A 12,630-nucleotide genomic window follows, 5' to 3' on the forward strand; every position below is an offset into this window, starting at 1 on the left:
CTTTAGAAATTGTAATTCTGTAATTATAGACCAATGAAACAAAGTTACCAATCAAAACAACAACAATTTGCTTACCAAAGACAAATCACTGTCATTTGAAGCTAGGTATGTTTATCTTTGTAAAATATGTGTGTTATTTCTATAACTTTGTCGTGATATTAAATGACATTTATAAGTCACTAGTAGTTTTGGAAATATGGAAATTTTCTTCATTAAATTGATTTATATCTGCAATAGACTAGTATCACTTATTGTATTTAAGTTCCAGTTTTTTTAAGCAGCTAAATAATTTTGCAAATATTTGTTGTAAATTGCAAATGTGTTTTGTTTCTCTTGGTTTAGATGTATAAAAAATATGTATTTGAAATTTAAAACTTTTTAAACAACTCTATCGGTAAAAGTTTAGTTTAAAAATATTCTTTTAAAATTTTCACCCCACAAAATTATTGATATTGTATTATAAATCTATAATTAGGTGCTATATAATGTGTTCTATCATAACCTAGATCTTCCTCTATTTTGTGAAAAAAATTTGTAAAACGTTTTTGTTGTTAATGTAACATGTTTTCTTATTTAATTTAGGTCCATAAAAACCATGTTTTATGCTACAAGCCCTTTATCTGACATCATTGAGAAATGGCAAACTTGTGATTGAAATATGGACAACTTTGTGTAAAGTTAAAGGTACAGTACCGCTCGCGTATTTGTTAACATACGCTACGCGTATCATACGCGTATCATACGAAAAACATACGCGTATGATACGAGAACGATACGCGTATGATACGAAAAGGATACGCGTATGATACGAGAACGATACGCGTATGATACGAAAAGGATACGCGTATGATACGAGAACCATACGCGTATGATACGAAAGGGATACGCGTATGATACGAAAAGGATACGCGTATGATGAGCGTATAATGCGTGAAGGATAAGCGTACGTATGATACGAGGATGAAACGCTGTGATACTTGATAGAACTTTGTTCATCGTAATGAGCAGCAATTTTGCTTTCAAATTGTTAACGATTTCGTTGGTTTTTTTTTGATATTGCTTACGTAGTATACCTGGTATGGAATTCTATGTTATTTCACTATTTTTTCAGGATAAATTTTGGTCAACATTTAAAGCTAATGTTTTATGTACTTTCAGAAATCTGTGTAATATTTTCTTATCGACTTTAATGTTTTATTTAAGGCGTTTATTATATCACGACGAAACGTGCCTTTTATTAAAATACGATTCGATTCATACGAATAGAATGCACGTTTATTAATAACATGCTTATATGGATGTGCATCTTGCAACATCAACAATCGAATCCAACTACGTTGTAAATTCACATTCACAACAAAGTTCCTCGTCTACTCGAGAAATACAGAATAGCCAACTGTCACTTGATAGACTTTATAGGCAATTGGCAAAAAGCCATATCATAATAAATCGTTTGAGCGCGGTGCTCTGTAAATTTTAGAGATTTAGTTTCAGCGCTCAAAGGAGTAAAATACGATATACGCGATACGCGTATCGTACGGCAAAAAAGTTTTGTCGCATGAAACCACTATTCATTCAATACGGACACTATCAGAGATTGCAGACGTAGATACGCACGTGTTAAAACTAATTTGTCATGTCTGCGGGGACACGTTTATCACCTTATGCCCAGGAAAGAATACTAATATTAAGTAAGGAAGGAAAGAAATACACTGAAATTAGCCGCGAATTAGCATCGAGCAGTTGTCCTGTAAGCAGACAGACTATTTCAGCCGTTGTCAGAGGTTCGAAAAAACGTTATCACAATGAGTTTCCGTGTTTTTATATAAGAATGTGTCACAAACTATTCAACACGTCATTGATGACTGTTTTTGATGTTGTTGACTGACGTTTCGACAACCTTAGCGGTAGTCATCTTCAGAGTCAAATGAGGAGTAAACGTCAGGTTAGCCGTATTTGTTGTCTGGTTCTTACGTCATTGTATTGTGTGTACAGGAAATGTGCAGGAAATGTGTATTGTCATTGTGGATTAGTGTGAAGTGAAATATTTTATTTTTAGTTGTGATGTGTGATTTAGGTGTGACGTTTTTAGTTGTAGTGTGTGGGTGTCAATTGTGTATTGTCATTGTGAATTAGTTTGAAGTGTAATGTTTTTAGTTGATCGTTTGTTTGTATTGTGAATAAGTCGTTTGTAAGGTGCCGGTAATTGCTGTGATCTGTTCAGGGGGGTTTGAAACGTCAGTCAACAACATCAAAAACAGTCCTTCTCAGGACTTTATTAACCTGGACGATCATCATTTACAAACATATAACGATACTCCCGGGTTCAAACCATTTACTTTATTACGTCATTGATGAGTCATATGTATACTTAGATACGACGTGAGACAATCGCAGCTCATTGCAAAAGCAACTCAAAATTTATTAATGCATTACATATACATGTATATATAAGATCATCTATTAAAAAATTCTTTTGCTATATCGTGCCTTTAAACTATTTCGTGAATTAAATATCTTAAGTGTATACTGACACCTTTTTATGTCATCATTGCGCTACAAAGCAATTGTTAGTGTGTCGTTTGTTATTTTATAGCACACGCAACTTTGAATGAATCTCAAAGAGTGTGTATTTAAATATTATTCTGATACTCAGGTTAAAGTAACGAAAATTTGGGCTCGGTGTATTCAAACGATTGATTCTTATATTAGAAACAAACATTTCAATAAAAATATTGTAAAATAAACTATTTTAGTATAATGCACTTAATAATTTTTGTAATTGGGTTTTTCCACCAGTAAGTTTTCAATAAATTCTTCTATAATATAAACTTGTCTCTCGATTTGTGATAGTGTTGTTGCTTTCATGTCCTAAACTTAATCCTTTAGATGCTGAAGTTTTTCTTCATCATAGCGGGAGTCCGCGTTATAGATATGAACATCAAACGAAAAGACATAAACAACATAGCATTGCATTCATAATTAAGTAGATATGCAAAGTTTTCGAAAACTTTATACTTATATTTGTGTACATAGATGAAACCAAACTATATTGAAACCATATACGAGAATATTAAGAAAGTAATACGGGTTATGACACGGAAAGACATGCGTATAAAATGAAACGATACGCGTATGATACGAGAAGGATACGCGTATGATACGAGAATGATACGCGTATGATACGAGGATACGCGTATGATACGAGAAAGATACGCGTATGATACGAGACGATACGCGTATGATACGAGAATGATACGCGTATGATACGAGAGATACGCGTATGATACGGAACGATACGCGTATGATACGCGTATCGCCGCAAAATTATTGTAACAATACGCGAAGACGGTACTGTACATCATTGCCTTTCATATGTGTACGAAAAAGAACATGTCTGACAGTAAACATTTTCGATCATTTTATTTTGATACATTTACTCGAATGTACATCACATCACAGTCATTTCGTACTCATAACCTTCTCCCCTTGACCCAAATATGTACACTAAGGCAGATATGAAGGATTTCAATATAAAATATTGTGAAGTTAACTACATGAAAAACACAGTGAAATAGAGCATGTATATGTGACATCATTCATGTCACGTGTTCAAAGTTAAATGTTACAACTGGTTAAAACATGCCTCATTACACATGCTTCAGTAGTTTTTCTATCTACACATGCTTCAGTAGTTTTTCTATCTACACATACTTAAATAGTTTTTCTATCTACACATGATTCAGTAGTTTTTCTATCTACACATGCTTCAGTACTTTTTCTATCTACACATGTTTCAGTAGCTTTTCTATCTACACATACTTAAGTAGTTTTCTATCTACACATGCTTCAGTAGTTTTTCTATCTACACATGCTTCAGTAGTTTTTCTATCTACACATGCTTCAGTAGTTTTTCTATCTACACATACTTCAGTAGTTAATCTATCTACACATGATTCAGTAGTTTTTCTATCTACACATATTTGAGTACTTTTTCTATCTACACATGTTTCAGTAGTTTTTCTATATACACATATGTAAGTAGTTTTCAATCTACACATGCTTCAGTAGTTTTTCTATCTACACATGATTCAGTAGTTTTTCTATCTACATGCCAGTAGTTTTCTATCTACACATGCTTCAGTAGTTTTCTCTATACATGCTTCAGTAGTTTCTATCTACCCATGCTTCAGTAGTTTCTATCTACACATGCTTCAGTAGTTTTTCTATCTACCCATGCTTCTGTAGTTTTTCTATCTACACATACTTAAGTAGTTTTCTATTTACACATGCTTCAAGCGTTTTTCTACCTACACACGCTTCAGTAGTTTTTCTATCTACACATGGTTCAGTAGTTAATCTATCCACACATGATTCAGTAGTTTTTCTATCTACACATGTTTCAGTTGTTTTTCTATCTACACATGCTTCAGTAGTTTTCTATCTACACATGTTTCAGTAGTTTTTCTATCTACACATACTTAAGTAGTTTTCTATCTACACATGCTTCAGTAGTTAATCTATCTAAACATGATTTAGTAGTTTTTCTATCTACACATGTTTCAGTAGTTTTTCTATCTACACATGCTTCAGTAGTTTTTCTATCTACACATGCTTCAGTAGTTTTCTTTCTACACATGCTTCAGTAGTTTTTCTATTAACACATGCTTCAGTGGTTTTTTCTATCTACTCATGCTTCAGTAGTTGATATATCTACACATGCTTCAAGAGTTTTTTTACCTACACATGCTTCAGTAGTTTTTCTATCTACATGCTTCAGTAGTTAATCTATCCACACATGATTCAGTAGTTTTTCTAACTACACATGCTTCAGTAGTTTTTCTATCTACACATGCTTCAGTAGTTAATCTATCCACACATGATTCAGTAGTTTTTCTATCTACACATGCTTCAGTACTTTTTCTATTTACACATGCTTCAGTAGTTTTTCTATCTACACAATTCTTCAGTGGTTTTTCTATCTACATATGGCTCAGTAGTTGATCTATCTAGACATGCTTCAGTAGTTAATCTATCTACACATGATTCAGTAGTTTTTCTATCTACACATGCTTCAGTACTTTTTCTATCTACACATGTTTCAGTAGTATTTCTATCTACACATACTTCAGTAGTTTTCTATCTACACATGCTTCAGTAGTTAATCTATCTACACATGCTTCAGTAGTTTTTCTATCTACACATGCTTCAGTAGTTTTCTATCTACACATGCTTCACAGTAGTTTTTTCTATCTACATGCTTCAGTAGTTTTCTATCTACACATGCTTCAGTAGTTTTCTATCTGCATTCCAGTAGTTTTTCTATCCACATGCTTCAGTAGTTTTCTATCTACACATGCTTCAGTAGTTTTCTATCTACACATGCTTCAGTAGTTTTTCTATCTACACATGCTTCAGTAGTTTTTATCTACACATGCTCAGTAGTTGATCTATCTACACATGCTTCAGTAGTTTTTCTATCTACACATGCTTCAGTAGTTTTCTATCTACACATGTTTCAGTAGTTTTTCTATCCATGATTCAGTAGTTTTCTATCTACACATGCTTCAGTAGTTTTTCTATCTACACATGCTTCAGTAGTTTTTATCTACACATGCTTCAGTAGTTTTCTATCTACACATGCTTCAGTAGTTTTTCTATCTACACATGCTTCAGTAGTTTTCTATCTACACATGCTTCAGTAGTTTTCTATCTACACATGCTTCAGTAGTTTTTCTATCTACATGCTTCAGTAGTTTTTCTACTTCACACATGCTTATGTAGTTTTTCTATCTAAAATCTTCAGTAGTTTTTCTATCTACACATGCTTCAGTAGTTTTTTTCTATCTACATGTTTTCATTAGTTTTTCTATCTACACATGCTTCAGTAGTTTCTATCTACACATGCTTCAGTAGTTTTCTATCTACACATGCTTCAGTAGTTTTCTATCTACACATGCTTCAGTAGTTTATCTATCTACACATGCTTTATTAGTTTTTCTATCTACACATGCTTCAGTAGTTTTTCTATCTACACATGCTTCAGTAGTTTTTCTATCTACACATGCTTCAGTAGTTTTCTATCTACACATGCTTCAGTAGTTTTCTATCTACACATGCTTCAGTAGTTTTCTATTACACATGCTTCAGTAGTTTTCTATCTACACATGCTTCAGTAGTTTTCTATCTACACATGCTTCAGTAGTTTTCTATCTACACATGCTTCAGTAGTTTTCTATCTACATGCTTCAGTAGTTAATCTATCTACACATGCTTCAGTAGTTTTCTATCTACACATGCTTCAGTAGTTTTCTATCTACACATGCTTCAGTAGTTAATCTATCTACACACATGCTTCAGTAGTTTTTCTATCTACACATTACTTCAGTAGTTTTTCTATCTACACATGCTTCAGTAGTTTTTCTATCTACACATTCTTCAGTAGTTTTCCTATCTACACAAGGCTTCAGTAGTTGATCTATCTACACATGCTTCAGTAGTTTTCTATCAACACATGCTTCAGTAGTTTCTATCTACACATGCTTCAGTAGTTTTTCTCTACACATGCTTCAGTAGTTAATCTATCCACACATTCTTCGGATTTTTTCTATCTACAAATGCTTCAGTACTTTTTCTATCTACACATGCTTCAGTAGTTAATCTATCTACATATGTTTCAGTAGTTTTTCTATCTACACATGCTTCAGTAGTTTTTCTACCTACACATGCTTCAGTAGTTTTTCTAACTACACATGCTTCAGTAGTTTTCCTATCTACACATGCTTCAGTAGTTAATCTATCTACAACTGCTTCAGTAGTTTTTCTATCTAAACATGCTTCAGTAGTTTTTCTATCTACACATGTTTCAGTAGTTTTTCTATCTACACAGGCTTCAGTAGTTTTCTACCTGCACATGCTTGAGTATTTTTTCTAACTACACATGCTTCAGTAGTTTTTCTATCTACAACTGCTTCAGTAGTTTTTCTATCTAAATATGCTTCAGTAGTTTTTCTATCTACACATGCCTCAGTAGTTTTTCTATCTAAACATGCTTCAGTAGTTTTTCTATCTAAACATGCTTCAGTAGTTTTTCTATCTACACATGCTTCAGTTCTTCATTTCTACGATTACCATTCAATCCTCGTAGCTAAAGAAAAATCGATAATGTGTTACAGCATGTTGCAAAACAAATACATTTACAAAGTTTTGTTTGAATAAACGCATTATAGACTATGGTTGGCATTACCATAAGCGTTACATGGTATATTCAAGAAAAGGCTATCAGCTAGAACATACCATATTCTTACAAACAGTCTAAAAGATATAAGACGTCAAAAAATGACGATCTAAGTTTATAGAAATCTAAATTCCTATATGTGTCTTTTGGAAAGTCACGTGAACTGTTCAGTAAAGTACTTGATTTAAATATTGTTGATACATCTATTTTTTGCAGATGGAATCAAGAGAAAAAAGAAACCTATTTTACATTAGGCAAATAATTAATCTTGTTCAAAAGGAACTTGCTTCGTTTTTCATTAAACAATGGAACATTCTTTACAAATCATCTCGTGGAGAATGGGATGATACACCCAAAAGTGGCAACAAATTTTACACTTTTGAATCAGGAAGAACTTTAGACCAAAAAATACGACAAAAATATCAGGATGGAGACACAAGTAAGTGGGACTGTACGACATTATTTGATGCTATACTTTTTTCAAATTCAATTGGAAACTATCTTGATAAAAACACAAAGGATGCTGTTCATGCACTTCGTTGTGAAAGAAACAATTACGCACATTGGTACGAAGTGGAATGCTCAGATGATGATTTTGATAAAATAGTCAATATCATTGAAAAATCATTTCAATATTTGAAATTTTCTCTCGATGAAATCAATAAAATAAAAAATCATCGAAACTGTTTTAATTCATTCCAAGTTCTTCCTTCAAAACCTAATCATTTTCTTGTTGAACGCACTGAATTACGAGATAAAATTATAAAAGATCTTGAAAAATTAAGGAATGATAACAATGATAAACTGACATACTTCTACATCACTGGTAATCCTGGCTGTGGTAAATCACAACTTGCAAGACAAGTTTGTGAAAAAATATCGTGTGATTGGAAAAATAGAACTTCGTTTGTAATGACTCTCGATGGAAAAAATGAGGAATCTCTTTTAAAAACTTACTGTGAACTTGGATACCGTTTAAACTGTGACAAGTATATGATTAAAAAATTTGAAGATGAAAACTGTTCTATCGCAGACAAAGTGAAGAATTTGCGATCGTTAGTATCCACACGATTAAAATTCTGGCAAAATTGGTTGATCATTGTAGACAACGTGGCACAGCTTGGCAAAATTTCTTCGTTACTTCCCCAAGTTGGTGATCCCATGTGGATAAATGGACAAATCATAGTAACTATCCAGAACACAGATGCCGTACCTCAAGACGATGAGTTTAACAAACATATTTCTATCACAAGTGGAATGAATGATAAGGAATGTTTTCAACTGTTGAAGCATTACACTATTGAAAATGCTGATGATCAATTGTTGAATGAAGTATCGCACGCATTAGATCGTCAACCGCTGGCTTTGGTTGCTGCTGGTTATTATGTCAGTCGTGTAAACAAAACAAACTGCTCATTTACTTGGAGTCAATATTTAAAGAAATTATCTTCAGAAGAAAAAGAAAACATGGACGCCACTTTTGTTAAATTTAACTCAGTATATCCTAGAAGTATGTTACAAGCTTCACTTTTAGCTGTCAGACAAAATGCTGAAGAATCCTCAATATTGGCAAATGTTATTAACTTTTTTTCCGTGATATCGTTTGATCCTATACCACGAGACATTATTGTTTTTTATGTTCAAGAAATTGATCCCAAACACTCAAAGGAAGATATATGTCTTTGTTTAAAGGACTGCTCATTGTTCTTGCATTCAGAAAATAATGACATTAGTCTACATCGCATTGTTCACAAAGCAATTATTGTTTATCAATCTGAACATTCAAATGAAGAACATGAAATGGAAACTAACGTTGATCAAATATCTAAAGCACTTTACATGTTTAAAGAGAGAGACGACGAAATCAAATTAATGCCACATCTTGAAAAAATTGTTCAATTATTAAAGACCAACAAGACAAAATCAACATGAACACTTTACAAGTTTTCCAATATTTTGTTGACAGATTAAGACATTTTGGAAAATACGATCTTGCTCTTGAACTATTGGATAAATTTAAATCAGAAGAATCTAGTTATGACAAAGCTTGGTATTTTAGTATCCTCGGTCTTTTATACCATGACACTGGGAAGTATAGCAAAGCTAAAATCATCATGAAAAGCTCTGGAAATTCAAAACAATCGTTAGGTCCAAATCATGTTGATGTCGCTGCGTCTTTAAACAATCTTGGTAATGTGTATATGTAACTGGAAACTACGACAAAGCTATAGAGTTTCACGAAAAGCTCTGGAAATTCAAAACAATCGTTAGGTCCAAATCATGTTGATATCGCTGCGTCTTTAAACAATCTTGGTATGGTGTTTTTAACAACTGGAAACTACAACAAAGCTATAGAGTTTCTCGAAAAGCTCTGGAAATTCAAAACAATCGTTAGGTCCAAATCATGTTGATGTCGCTGCGTCTTTAAACAATCTTGGTAATGTGTTATGAAAACTGGAAACTACGACAAAGCTATAGAGTTTCACGAAAAGCTCTGGAAATTAAAAACAATCGTTAGGTCCAAATCATGTTGATGTCGCTAGGTCTTTGAACAATCTTGGTACGGTGTTTGATGAAACTGGAAACTACGACAAAGCTAAAGAGTTTTACGAAAAAGCTCTGGAAATGTAAAAACAATCGTTAGGTCCAAATCATGTTGATGTCGCTGCGTCTTTAAACAATCTTGGTATGTGTTTGATGAAACTGGAAACTACGACAAAGCTATAGAGTTTACGAAAAGCTCTGGAAATTCAAAACAATCGTTAGGTCCAAATCATGTTGATGTCGCTGCGTCTTTAAACAATCTTGGTAATGTGTTTAAAACTGGAAACTACGACAAAGCTATAGAGTTTCACGAAAAGCTCTGGAAATTCAAAAACAATCGTTAGGTCCAAATCATGTTGATGTCGCTGCGTCTTTAAACAATCTTGGTAATGTGTTTAAAAACTGGAAACTACGACAAAGCTATAGAGTTTCACGAAAAGCTCTAGAAATTCAAAAACAATCGTTAGGTCCAAATCATGTTGATGTCGCTGCGTCTTTAAACAATCTTGGTACGGTGTTACATAAAACTGGAAACTACGACAAAGCTATAGAGTTTTACGAAAAGGCTCTGGAAATTCGAAAACAATCGTTAGGTCCAAATCATGTTGATGTCGCTAAGTCTTTAAACAATCTTGGTATGGTGTTTGAAAACTGGAAACTACGACAAAGCTATAGAGTTTCACGAAAAGCTCTGGAAATTCAAAACAATCGTTAGGTCCAAATCATGTTGATGTCGCTGCGTCTTTAAACAATCTTGGTATGGTGTTTATGAAACTGGAAACTACGACAAAGCTATAGAGTTTTACGAAAAGCTCTGGAAATTCAAAACAATCGTTAGGTCCAAATCATGTTGATGTCGCTACGTCTTTAAACAATCTTGGTAATGTGTATGTAAAACTGGAAACTACGACAAAGCTATAGAGTTTTACAAAAAGCTCTGGAAATTCGAAAACAATCGTTAGGTCCAAATCATGTTGATGTCGCTGCGTCTTTAAACAATCTTGGTAATGTGTATAATAAACTGGAAACTACGACAAAGCTATAGAGTTTCACGAAAAGCTCTGGAAATTCAAAACAATCGTTAGGTCCAAATCATGTTGATGTCGCTGCGTCTTTAAACAATCTTGGTAATGTGTTTAAAAACTGGAAACTACGACAAAGCTATAGAGTTTCACGAAAAGCTCTGGAAATTCAAAACAATCGTTAGGTCCAAATCATGTTGATGTCGCTGCGTCTTTAAACAATCTTGGTTTGTGTTTTATAAAACTGGAAACTACGACAAAGCTATAGAGTTTCACGAAAAGCTCTGGAAATTCAAAACAATCGTTAGGTCCAAATCATGTTGATGTCGCTGTCTTTAAACAATCTTGGTAATGTGTTTAATAAAACTGGAAACTACGACAAAGCTATAGAGTTTCACGAAAAGCTCTGGAAATTCAAAACAATCGTTAGGTCCAAATCATGTTGATGTCGCTACGTCTTTAAACAATCTTGGTATGTGTATTATAAAACTGGAAACTACGACAAAGCTATAGAGTTTCACGAAAGCTCTGGAAATTCAAAAACAATCGTTAGGTCCAAATCATGTTGATGTCGCTATTCTTTAAACAATCTTGGTAATGTTATAATGGAAACTACGACAAAGCTATAGAGTTTACTGAAAAAACAATTTGGAAAATTAATCGAAATGTCCAAATCATGTTGATGCGTCTTTAAACAATCTTGTTATGGTTAATAAACTGGAAACTACGACAAAGCTATAGAATCTGAAAAGCTCTGAAAAAAACAATCGTTAGGTCCAAATCATGTTGATGTCGCTATATCTTTAAACAATCTTGGTAATGTGTATGAAACTGGAAACTACGACAAAGCTATAGAGTTTACGAAAAGCTCTGGAAATTCAAAAACAATCGTTAGGTCCAAATCATGTTGATGTCGCTGCGTCTTTAAACAATCTTGGTATTGTGTTTGAAAAACTGGAAACTACGACAAAGCTATAGAGTTTCACGAAAAGCTCTGGAAATTCAAAAACAATCGTTAGGTCCAAATCATGTTGATGTCGCTGGTCTTTAAACAATCTTGGTAATGTGTATTATAAACTGGAAACTACGACAAAGCTATAGAGTTTTACGAAAAAGCTCTGGAAATTCAAAACAATCGTTAGGTCCAAATCATGTTGATGTCGCTACGTCTTTAAACAATCTTGGTGTGTATTATAAAACTGGAAACTACGACAAAGCTATAGAGTTTCACGAAAAAGCTCTAGAAATTCAAAAACAATCGTTAGGTCCAAATCATGTTGATGTCGCTACGTCTTTAAACAATCTTGGTACGGTTTTACATGAAACTGGAAACTACGACAAAGCTATTGAGTTTTACGAAAAAGCTCTGGAAATTCGAAAACAATCGTTAGGTCCAAATCATGTTGATGTCGCTACGTCTTTAAACAATCTTGGTAATGTATTATAAAACTGGAAACTACGACAAAGCTATAGAGTTTCACGAAAAGCTCTGGAAATTCAAAACAATCGTTAGGTCCAAATCATGTTGATGTCGCTGCGTCTTTAAACAATCTTGGTATGTGTTAATGAAACTGGAAACTACGACAAAGCTATAGAGTTTTACGAAAAGCTCTGGAAATTCAAAACAATCGTTAGGTCCAAATCATGTTGATGTCGCTACGTCTTTAAACAATCTTGGTATTGTGTTTAAAAACTGGAAACTACGACAAAGCTATAGAGTTTCACGAAAAGCTCTGGAAATTCAAAAACAATCGTTAGGTCCAAATCATGTTGATGTCGCTGCGTCTTTAAACAATCTTGGTAATGTGTATTTAAAACTGGAAACTA

Source organism: Xenia sp. Carnegie-2017, unplaced genomic scaffold (genome assembly GCF_021976095.1).
Source record: "Xenia sp. Carnegie-2017 unplaced genomic scaffold, XeniaSp_v1 HiC_scaffold_23, whole genome shotgun sequence".
In the NCBI taxonomy this organism is placed as follows: domain Eukaryota; kingdom Metazoa; phylum Cnidaria; class Anthozoa; order Malacalcyonacea; family Xeniidae; genus Xenia; species Xenia sp. Carnegie-2017.